General features: G+C 44.3%; 1 protein-coding gene across 13 annotated transcripts in view; it reads right to left on the bottom strand.

The window, feature by feature from the left end:
* Pmca (plasma membrane calcium-transporting ATPase 3) overlaps positions 1-12,606 on the bottom strand; it is a 101,828-nt gene that overhangs the window by 54,019 nt on the left and 35,203 nt on the right. Inside the window, exon 1 of one of the 13 annotated variants that reach the window (XM_076795812.1) lies at positions 255-381. The exons of 11 other annotated variants lie outside the window; for them this stretch is intronic. The gene's annotated coding sequence lies outside the window, so the exon portion shown is untranslated. Of the gene's footprint in view, positions 1-254; positions 382-12,606 lie in introns of those variants that run through there. One more of the 13 variants, XM_076795810.1, reaches the window with a different exon arrangement.

Raw genomic sequence — 12,606 nt, forward strand, 5'->3', positions numbered from 1 at the left:
TCATATCTAACGCTCTCTAATTACCGGATACGATTTCCTATGAAGTACGAGACTTTTACCATACAGTCTATTTAGGCGAGCACTGTACACGCAACGACGAATTAGTTTTTTCAATTCAGAATTGATCCGAACCGAACCCCTTGCCGTACGATTTTCTTTACAGCCCCGACACGACGATTAAGATCATCTAGAACGGTAAAATATCGATAACAGAGACACAGAAAATTTAAATTTTTTCGTTTGAGGGTACAAACCTTTGACAGACGAGTGATTTCGTTTCGAATCCCGGAGGCCATAGAACACGTCGCGAGAAAAAACACAGGACCGAGGGTGAAACGGGTGTTTCGAGTGTTCTCGACTGGTTCGAATCGACGCGTGCAATCGAATCGATCGCGGGGAGGTGAGATTGAACTCGATCAGGAAGATCCGGCTCTGTTGGCTCTGCTCGGAGCGGCTTGTCGCGGAACGAGTGTCCTGTCACCGGAACAATGCTTGTTTCGCATTGGCTGATCTACGAGACCGTCGAGGCCGCGGAACGTGGAACACGGGAGCCCGAGAGGAATCGCGACGCATCGCACGTCGTGTCTCGCGATCGACTGAGCCGACCCCGGCTCCCCGCGCATTTTCACTTGGAAAGTTCAACCTGATTCATTCATCGCGTTTACGTAATTTTTACTCACAACTCTATTTTCATCCTATTACAAGTTACAAGACGGCCGCCACGCCGCGCCGCGCCGGTTAACTGATTTTCTCGCGGCGCGGCACAGTGGTGCCAAGATGGCAAAAACTCCATTTTATAAATTTTCGATTTTTATTAAAAAAAATTATTTTTGTATAGCCTAATAGTGCGTGCATGATGTGCCAAAGTCAGATTTTTGAAATCAATTTTTTTACGGAGATATACGCATGGTAAATAACCATTTCCTCGCTCCCGGGAATTCATTAGTTTTCAGTGCGATAGGTATGTAATTACTCCGCCTATAATTGAATACTTAGGGGTCTACAAATCATATGGGTTATTGCAAATGGCTTCAACTATTAACTGGCAAAAAATATTTTTCAAAAAAAGTTGTTTAATATTAAGTAATATGGACTAACCTGAAGCCCCTTGCGTTACGCTCATTTTTTATTTATGGAGGAATACAAAACATCCTTCGAGTAGCTTCGATCTGGAACTAATCGTTTTGGAATGTTATAATATTGATCTAGCTTTGTGCAAAATTTCATGAGATACTTCGAGATGCTTTCGCCGCAATTTAAATTTAAATATCAACTTTCGGAATTTCCAGGAATGAATCGCGCTGAAGTCACGATTATTTGATGTTTCAGGTAAAATTTTTAAGGGATACATATCAGATAATAAAAAAAATGTGACATTCATACATATAAAAAAATATTTATATAACAATTTTTTATGTTATATAAACAAAGTTTTCGTTCACTGGACCACTGTCGCAAAAATGCAACAGGTATTTTTTGGCAGTGCTCCAATGAACGCTATAAAAATAATTTATGTAAGATAAAAAAAATTCTTATTAAATATTTTTTATACATGAAAAATTAATAAATCATATGCAATTCACATTTTTCTTTATTATTTAGAAATATTCCTAAATATTTCACCTGGAACATCAAATATAATTGCAACTTCCGCACGATTCACTTTTGGAAATTCTGAAAGTTGATATTTAAACTTAAATTGCGGCGGAAGGGTCTCGAAGCGTCTCATGATTTTTTGCACAAAGTTAGATCAATATTACACCTTGCCGAAACGATTAGTTCCAGACCAAAATCTATTAAACGATTTGTTGTATGCTTCCATAAATAAAAAATGGGCAGGAAACAGAGATTTTCGATTAGCCCATATTTCTTAATGTTAACAACTTTTTATAAAAATTTTTTTTTGCCAAATAAGCGTTGTACCTGTGGCAATGTCTCAACAAATTTTCAAACAAATTCGTTGGATAGTTTCGTTTTTACAGATTTTTTGCCGCTTTTTGGCCATTTGGCACCAATGTGCGGCGCGGTGCGACGGATAGTTATACAGGTAACCCTTCTATAACACGGTAGATAGGTTCCTAAAAAATGCCGTGTTGTATGAGACCCAGAGCCAGTACAAAAAGGGGGGTTACGATCCGAAAACTTATTAAAAACAAATATATTTTTTAATTCTACATAAACAACTTAATTTTTATTACAAATATAAATGTATGTACAATACAAAACAAAAAATATTATTTTAATTTAACGCAACTTTAATTTCATTGTAGCCGTGTTGTAGGAGGGTTCCCGCAATTTATGAATCGTGTTATAGCGAAACCGTGTTATAAGATGCCGTGTTGCAGGAGGGCCACCTGTATTCCTTTTGCAACAAGAGTCCCGGCGACGCGGACGGTGATGTAATGGCCACCAGGGTGACGATCGCGGTCGTGCTTGTCTTTCGATTAATTCATCATCGCCGGCTCGGCAGATGCGTCAGGATCTTGTTAATTGCATCATACCAATTGTTTCTGTTCGAGGCGAGAATTTTTCTATGAACGCAGCCGCTAGCGCGCGCCTACAGTCAAGTACAGGTTATGCGAACGGGTGCGTGCGCAGATTGGCGGGTCCAGCGCCAAAAACCGTCGTCGATCGGAACACGGATCGATACGAGAGATCGAACAACCGAGCGATTCTCGCGAACGAGGCGGAACCTTACGAGGGATTGATGAATTTTACGTTAACAGGAGAGGGAGAGAGAGAGAGAGAGAGAGAGAGAGAGAGAGAGAGAGAGAGAGAGGGTTACGGCGCGGTGTGTCGCGTTTAATAATCGACGTTCCCTTGTTGTGTTCCCTCTCGGTCGATAGCCCTCCAGTGTTTCGAGAGCGTCGTTTAACTGAAAGGAATTGTTTCGAAAGCGGTCAGAGGCCATTTCCTTGGCCGCGTGGAGACGAGAGATACTTTCTGTTCTATATTTCGGTACGCGGGGAGCAAAGAGGTGTATAGGTGCGGGAAGAGCGCGCGTTCGATATCGTTGATTGAGCTGAAAAGCCACTGAGAGAGAGAGAGAGAGAGAGAGAGAGAGAGAGAGAGAGAGAGAGAGAGAGAGAGAGAGAGGAGAGAGAGTCGATACGGGGCAAACAGAGCGGCAAAGTAAGAGCAGGAGGACAAGGAATCCTTTTAGCGTCCAATTCCAACTATTTACGTATTTTCACGCGGACTACCTCCCCTTTCCCTCCCGCCATTGTTTACCGTGGTTCGAGCTCTCGAACAGCCGTCGACGAGGATCGAGGAAAATTCTTGTTATCGACTACTCTCGCGGCACGGCCCCCCGTCCAAACCATTTTAATCGTTAAACACTCGACGAGAGCCGGGACGACTTGTCGGGACGTGTAACGGACATCAAATTGAAATCGAACGAGATATCCGCGAGAGATCGATGTCCGCGTCGAAATCACATCCTCGTTCGACGGCTACGACGGGGACCGCGAGACTGTATTACCGGCTGGTCGCGTCCTTTGAATTACCACTTACAGTTATTACACGCATGTATACCCTTCGATAAACAATGCCGTTCTTTTCAACGAAGAATATAACTAAGTTAAAACAAACGGGACGAGTAGCTTACGTCAATCAGATTCAAAATACCGATAACTACTTAATGCCCATCGATGCAAGTATTAACGGATTTAGATAAACGGTCATTATGACGCTGTACGGATTACAGATATGTTAATCGAGCTGTCACATTTCCCAAATCCATTTTCAAAGTCTGGACAACGGTCAGACTGTTTTATCGGCCGATTTCATCTTTGAAATTAGCAATTTTCCTCGAACGAGGAGTACAAAGCGTTCTGTATACATATGTATACAGAAAATAGAGAAGGGGATGAAGACTGTTAAGGGGCGAAGATTTTCGCGCAGCGAGTATTGACCCCGGTTCGATTGATCGTAAGGTGTTAATCGCGAAGGGTTGTGAGCGTGTATGTGGGTGGGCGAGGGATGGGAAGAAATCGAGTAATCCCCCTCCCTGGGAGACGGTATAGGTTCGATATGCGTGCGGAGTTGTTGACCAGGGGAGGGCTTCCTTAATTAGAAGCTGATTCGATGGGAAGACTAACTACTGCCTTACTAAGCGCAAAGGTGGTAACTGCCCTTATTTTACATTTCATTCAACCGTGAGGCGACACGCGATCGTTGTCGTCTTCGTCGTCGTCGTCGTCGTCTCCGTCGTGGACACAACGAAAGCAAAGTCGCGAAACAGAAACAACGAAAACGATTGTATCGGAAATTCCATCGAGACGAGTGCTCGCCCGGCGATAACTTATCGAGCGTCTAATTATAATGGCACTCGGGATCGACTCCCATTGATTCGGATAAAATCGACCTATCTCGACAAGCGGTCCGGGCCGGTGCGCCCGACTCGTGTATAATTAGTGTAGGAACATGCTCGAGACGAGATAAGGGAGCCACAACCGCCGCTGTACACACCGTGCACACCTTATTTCTGGACCCCTTCGGAATTCAACCTGCCGGTTCCCTATTAGGTGTCTCTATTGGCCGTGTATCGGCACGGGTAACCACAGGCGCGCACGTCTCTCTCTCTCTCTCTCTCTCTCTCTCTCTCTCTCTCTCTCTTGCTCGCTCTCAGCGTGTGTTTATATTGGTACCGTCCCCGTGTCTATTTCTGTGATTTTAAAGCGATAGCGCCGACTCGAAGCGGAGGAACTTTAGCCCTTTCGGCATCCTTGATCGCTCCCTTTTTTAAGGGCTCTTTTTGCAACCACAAATGAGCCGATGGCCCAAATGGACGGAGCCTAGACTCTGCATCCCCAAAAAATCTAGTCTTATGGAAAGTAGGCGGGGACAGTGCGCAGCTCGGAGCCACAACAGTGTCCCGAAAGATCCAATGGCCCAAATGAGCGGAGCCTAGACTCTGCATCCCCAAAAAATCTAGTCTTATGGAAAGTAGGCGGGGTCAGTGCGGAGCTCGGAGCCACAACAGTGTCCCGACAGATCCAATGGCCCAAATGGGCGAAGCCTACACTTTGCATCCCCAAAAAATCTACTCTCGTGAAAAGTAGGCGGGGTCAGTGCGTAGCTCGGAGCCACAACAGTGTCCCGACAGATCCAATGGCCCAAATGGGCGGAGCCTAGACTCTGCATCCCCAAAAAATCTAGTCTTATGGAAAGTAGGCGAGGTCAGGGCGGAGCTTAGAGCCAGAACAGTCTCTCGAAAGATCCAATGGCCCAGATGGGCGGAGCCTAGACTCTGCATCCCCAAAAAATCTAGTCTTATGGAAAGTAGGCGGGGACAGTGCGCAGCTCGGAGCCACAACAGTGTCCCGAAAGATCCAATGGCCCAAATGAGCGGAGCCTAGACTCTGCATCCCCAAAAAATCTAGTCTTATGGAAAGTAGGCGGGGTCAGTGCGGAGCTCGGAGCCACAACAGTGTCCCGACAGATCCAATGGCCCAAATGGGCGAAGCCTACACTTTGCATCCCCAAAAAATCTACTCTCGTGAAAAGTAGGCGGGGTCAGTGCGTAGCTCGGAGCCACAACAGTGTCCCGACAGATCCAATGGCCCAAATGGGCGGAGCCTAGACTCTGCATCCCCAAAAAATCTAGTCTTATGGAAAGTAGGCGAGGTCAGGGCGGAGCTTAGAGCCAGAACAGTCTCTCGAAAGATCCAATGGCCCAGATGGGCGGAGCCTAGACTCTGCATCCCCAAAAAATCTAGTCTTATGGAAAGTAGGCGGGGTCAGTGCGGAGCTCGGAGCCACAACAGTGTCCCGACAGATCCAATGGCCCAAATGGGCGAAGCCTACACTTTGCATCCCCAAAAAATCTACTCTCGTGAAAAGTAGGCGGGGTCAGTGCGTAGCTCGGAGCCACAACAGTGTCTCGAAAGATCCAATGGCCCAAATGGGCGGAGCCTAGACTCTGCATCCCCAAAAAATCTAGTCTTATGGAAAGTAGGCGAGGTCAGGGCGGAGCTTAGAGCCAGAACAGTGTCTCGAAAGATCCAATGGTCCAGATGGGCGGAGCCTAGACTCTGCATCCCCAAAAAATCTAGTCTTATGGAAAGTAGGTGGGGTCAGTGCGGAGCTCGGAGCCACAACAGTGTCTCGAATGATCCAATGGCCCAAATGGGCGGAGCCTAGACTCTGCATCCCCAAAAAGTCTAGTCTTATGGAAAGTAGGCGAGGTCAGGGCGGAGCTTAGAGCCAGAACAGTGTCTCGAAAGATCCAATGGTCCAGATGGGCGGAGCCTAGACTCTGCATCCCCAAAAAATCTAGTCTTATGGAAAGTAGGCGGGGTCAGTGCGGAGCTCGGAGCCACAACAGTGTCCCGAAAGATCCAATGGCCCAAATGGGCGAAGCCTACACTTTGCATCCCCAAAAAATCTACTCTCGTGAAAAGTAGGCGGGATCAGTGGGTAGCTCGGAGCCAGGGCAGTGCCCCGTAGGGCAATCGGTGCGCGCGCGTTGTGCTCGTTTGACGTCTTCCAGAGAATCGATCGCGTGCTAACGTCCTTGTTAAAACGGCACACCCGGTCCCGCGTGGATCGAGTCGAGGGGATGGAATTTAATCTCCCTAATTCCATTAGTTTTCGTGTAATTTGCTCGGATCCTCGGCGCAGCTGATTCAAGCAGCGATTTCGGCGACAATGCCTCCATCTAGGGACGGCAACGGAAAAAACAACCTAGACGAGATCCCTCGATCCACTATCGGTCGCGATCCACTATCGATCAGTCATCTCGATAGATTAAGATCTTTTCCATTACTCTAGCGGTTAAATATCGCGGTGGCTCGATTAGCGAGAGGACGTTAACGATCTATCATCGACGATCGATCGCCGATCGATAACGCCTCCGTGGTTGTTATACCAGCTCGAACGAGATCCCAGTTACTCGTCAGTCTACTGTAATAACGATAAGCGATAGCGATAAATCGGGAAAGGAAAAAAGACGGTAAGTATTAGTTTACAGGGTGGCGAATAAGCAACTACTCGCGAGCTAGTCGGTAATTGTGGGTAAAAGAAATCCTGGGATTGAATTAAACTGTTATACGCATTTCGCTGTTAACACGGTGACTGCCGTGTCACCCATATGTGGGTGACGGAATTATTTGTCCAGTTTTTAAAATAAATTTTTACGTTAATATATTTATTATACCTTCGATTACGATCTGTAAAATGCAAGAAAGTTGAAGAACTACTTCATATCATGCATTCAATTTTTTTCAATTTTTATTTCATTAAAAAACTTACTTCGATTTTATGGAATTTTTTAGGTTTCCAGTTTGGCAGTCAAAGTGTTAAAGAAATAGCGTTCACTCTGCGGACTTTTTTATTTCAGAATTTGCTGGAACATTGTAAATATAACTGTGCAAATTCTGTTCCCATATGTTGCGTTGCCAGCGTATGTAGAACAGCTGAGAGATACTGCAACTGCTGTTGCATGCCATGGAATTATGACGTTATTAACGAATGCAATGTAAATCAGTGAAATAAGTAATTGGCGCAAAAGTGACTGTCGAGTCTGGGCTCGACGTAGGACCGGGAAGGGTTGAAGGATTTGATGACCGTTTGGAGGAGTGGAATCAAACGAAAATAGAACTGTACGCGCAATGCGTTTACGCGTAATTTGTCGCGCGGCAAAGCAAGGATCCGCGAGATCCGAAGCCGGAGGAGGATCAAAGGAATCGTGGCGTCGCGTCGCGTGGTTTTATTCGATTTGCCGGACGGCGGTCGTGGGCCGGGCTGTGCTCGACTATGCCTGTACATGTGTATATGCTTGAGTATGCACGAGTAATGAGAACGTGAACAGTGAATGGATTGTAAGGCCCTCGGTGAGGCGCGACCGCGTATTGCGCGAGTAATTGCATACGAATGCAGGAACGCACGCGAATGCCTCGGCGCGTTGTAAATCTCGCGTGTTCCGCAGCTTAATTGTCGTCGGTCGTGTCTCGTCGTCCGGTGAGCTCTCGTTCCCGTTCTTCCATTCCGCCTCGTCTCTCGGTCTCGTCTCGTTTCGTTTCGTTTCGTTTCGTTTCGTTTTACCCGCACAACAAAAACTTTCAGCCTCCGGACCAAGCCAGCACACGATCGCTCAGATAACGATGCTCGTTTCGTCCAACACGATGACGCAACGCCGAATTCGCCGTTTCTTTTTTTTTTTTTTTTATAATACCCAGTAATCGCCGAGCAAAGAACTCGAGGTCAAACATTACGCTATCTCACAGCACCAGAAATATATTCTGCTCGGCCCGACTATGTGTGGCCACAGTACTATGATAATTAGACAAATTGAAGACCTTGGTTAAGTCCGCTTTTTAGCGAAACCGTGCTCTCACGAGTTTCGCAGATTTTCACACGAGAATCGAACTTTGACGATTTAGACCTACCCGTTTTTACAGCGATCCACAATTCTTCTGACGTTAAACCTACCACAGTCAAATGGTCGGTTTTTGCCTTTAATGATTGTCATAAATGCTTTAACAGGTTCGCGGACGCAAATGCTATAGCATTCATTTTCATAGTGATGCAGAATAACGTGAATGCTATGGCATTCAAATTTTAAAGCCAATTTTTATTCATTTAATTTTATAGAACCGTAAGTTTTTGTAATTAATACACATTTCAAATTGAAATTTGTTTTTGTAATTAATATACATTTCAAATTGAAATTTGTTTTTGTAATCAATATACATTTCATTTGACATTACTAATGACAGTTAACTTATTATTATTGTTTATGTCTAATCAGATTGCGGATAGTACAACTAGTTTCAAGAAAAATTGCCTGTCTATTTTTGCAGCTCACTGAAATTTTTACCGTCCGTGAACGTGTTAATAAATATCTTATAAGGCGTTTCGATTTTATTATATATGTTTTGCGCTTGGCAGGTTTAGCGTTAAACACGTGTATACGTATAGGAGAAATTAGTTGAATTTTTATCAGTGCCTAGGTTGGAATTAATTTACACATCACAGTTAATTTGCATTGCCAGTAACACAGCAATCCTTTGTCTTTTATAAGTAGACTGCGCAGACTCTGTGCATTTATTGTCAAAACGGAGAGGTATAAAACCAGACTACAACTTAGGCAATCTCTCTCCATCTTTCCAGGCACCAGAAGATCGATACTCTATTAACCCTTTGCACCCTTTTCCTCGGCGCTGTTTTAATTCTAAAACTACATTTTTCTTCCGTCTTGGAATATTTTCATTTTATTCATACGAACGTGATCCGATTTCCACATATAACATTTAAACGTTTAGTAATCTATTAAGCACAAATTTTCTAACGTAACAAATATTTTGTAATTTCTTTGAAATAATGCCACAACAATTTTCAGTGGCGCATCAGATTCATCAAGTCGAGTGCAAAGGGTTAAAATGACGATACGAATACTCGTCAACGTACGGAGAAAACGAAGCAGAAGAAAGTGGCGCCGGGTCTCGTAAACAAGATAACGCCGTTGAAAAATGTTTTGGGATTCTCCGGTATTTTTTGGAGCGCGACAGGTGACCCGCAATTTTGTCACAATTGAACCACGGCTCGCGATAAAACGCGGATCAAGGTCAGGAACGAGAAATAACGTTTCTCGATTGGCTCGAAGGGAACCAAGATTTCGGAGAGTTCGAGGCCTGGCTCCGTGCTCTGTGGATCTCGGCCGATCAATGGCGCCAGCGCCGAAGGATCTGATTTTACGAGGTCTAGTCCAGATATACTACGGTTTTACGAGTGCTCCCTCCAGATACTAGGATTTTACGAGTCCGGTGTATCTCGTCGAGGGACCTTGCCGGGAACGAATTCTTTTGAATTTCGTCTAGTTCGGATATCGCGTATCGCGGCTCTCGATCCTCTGGGTGGCTATCCGAGGGAGCTCTCGGAGGCTCGGGACGCTACGAAAATATGGCAGCTGGTGCCGATAAATGTCCCCGAATGATTCAGAACGTCTTCGAAGTCTTTTTCCCAGTTTTCGATTCGACCAGCTCATTATTATAGCTGCGCGCCGAAGTTCTATTAGATCTAAGCGTCATTTAGAGCGTATTTAGAGCGTCAAGCAGTCGTCAATTCGGGAAACGCTATCGTACGACGTACAGTGATTTCTCGACATACAGTCGGTCACGAAAATGTTCGGACACCACTATAGTTTTGACTATTATAGTCCGTACTTCAGAAATGTATGCAATGAGAACAAAAAGAGGTTTCGCGTATGTTACTATGCAGTGTGTAGTTAACAAAAACATAAGAGATATTTATTTACGATAAGTGATTACATAAACAATAAAAGAAAAATGGACAGTACGCTCATTTTCATGTCACGAAAGTATTCGGACACTATCAAAACTAAGTTTATAACACTATATATAAATCTTGTTTTTATCAATTAATATTTTGTTGGATATCCCATATGTTTTATGACGTGCCGTAATCGCGTTGGCATATTACAAATTATTCTTTTTAAATAATCTTGCCCAATACGTAGCCATTCTTCTTGCAGACGTCTTTTTAGTTCGTCCTTATTGTTTATGGGCGTTGTTCGAATTCGGCGATCTAATTCATCCCATAAATTTTCAATGGGATTCAAATCTGGCGATTGCGGTGATGGGTGAGGACATTGTTGCAAGTGTGCAATAAGAATTCTTGCACAATACGCGATTTGTGCTTTGGGTCGCTATCCTGATAAAATTTTATCCCACTTTGAAGTCCCATATTATCAGCACTTTTTTTTTAAATTATTTTGCAAAATGTGCAGATACATATTTTTATCGAGGATGTCGTCGATAAAAACTAATTCGCCTACTCCATGGGCCGAAATACAGTCCCACACCATCACAGACCCACCGCCGTGTTTCACAGTCGGCTGCAAATGTCTCGGATTTAATTCTTCTTTCGATTTCCGCCATACTCTAATTCTCCAATCGCTTCCATAAATATTGAATTTGGACTCGTCCGCGAAAATTACGTCTTCCCACCACTGATTTTCCTTTGAAATACAGTTTTTTGCAAAATTCAGTCTCTTCATCCTGCTGTTCGCGTTAATATACGGCTTTTTTCGAGCTATTCTTCCATTATAGCCCTCTGATCGTAACACCCTTCTTATGTTTTCCGGATGCACAGATATTCCACGGTCATTATTTAATTCAGCTGCTAACTTTGGAGCACTTATCCGAGGATCACATTTGATTCTCCTAATTATGAAGCGTTTGTCACGAGTATTGAGGATCGGTTTGCGTCCGCCTTGAGGGATAGATTCAATTCTATCTTCGTTCTTGTAACGTCGCACAATATCCCATACCGTGCTCTTACTAATATTTAATAAATTTGCAATTTTGCGAATCGATTTCCCCTTTTCCCGTTGAAAAATTACTAATTGTCGCATATCAAACGACGTGTTCTTACTTTTCCGATCCATCATTATAATCATCGCCATCATTATCATTGTCGTCGTCTCCATTAACATCATCATTATAATGATCATCGTCATCAGCAGCAGCAGCATAAGCATCATCACCATCATTATCATTGTCGTGATCGCAATCATCATCATCGCCATTACTTTTCCGATCCATTTCGCACAAATTTTGAGCAAGACTGACAAATATTCGATCTCTAACATACTCTGCACATAGTACGAATGATATGTTTACAAACATTGTTGTAGTCAGTTCCTGGAACCTGGAAACTTGAGAAGTATAGCAAGTGTCCGAATATTTTCGTTACATGAAAATGAGCGTACTTTCCATTTTTCTTTTATTATTTGTGTAATCACTTATCGTAAGTCAATATCCCTTATGTTTTCGTTAACTATAAATGCATAGTAACATACGTGAAACCTCTTTCTGTTCTTATTGCATACATTTCTGAAGTACGGACTACAATAGTCAAAACTATAGCGGTGTCCGAATATTTTCGTGACCGACTGTATGTCGCCAATGCTTGGATGATAAACGTCGCGGAATCATCCCCACTACCGCGGTGTATACCCAGGGCCCGCTCTAGGGGGGGGGGAGGCAACCCGGGCATTCGCCCGGGGCGCCATTTTGGCTTTGGCTGTAAGTGTGAGTTAATAGAAAATGTCTGACTACCCTTGCCAGACAATTTTGCTAAAAAGAAAAAAAAAAGGTCATTCTGTTCAGCGCGGTGCTTAAAAAGGGGCGGCAATTTGTTTTTTTTTTTTTGCCCGGGGCGTCGTAACCGCTAGAGCGGGCCCTGGGAAGGGCCACGAACCTCGAGAGGCCTCGGACAAGAGGCCACTGGCAAGACCAGTGTTGATGACATATATCGAGAGTTCAACATTTTTCATTTGTAAGACACGTGACCCTCGTGAATCATGAATATGTGGGACTAGTCGCGAACTGTGTTACGTCTTGAGGTCGCTAGGACAGTTTCGCGAGCCTCGGAGAGAAAGATATCGCGTTCTCGTCGGGTCTAGACTCGCGAAGCGAAGAACCCTCGCCCGGCTATTTCTATTCGAAGTACAGCAAAGAACCTACTTACGGTGGCGAGGTCTATCGCGTTTTCAAAATGTGCAGCTCGCGATTCTCGGCCCTCTGCTCTCTCTCCCTCTCTGTCTCTCTCTCTCTCTCTCTCTCTCTCTCTCTAGGATCT

The sequence above is a fragment of the Halictus rubicundus genome, chromosome 11 (assembly GCF_050948215.1).
Source record: "Halictus rubicundus isolate RS-2024b chromosome 11, iyHalRubi1_principal, whole genome shotgun sequence".
Taxonomy (NCBI): domain Eukaryota; kingdom Metazoa; phylum Arthropoda; class Insecta; order Hymenoptera; family Halictidae; genus Halictus; species Halictus rubicundus.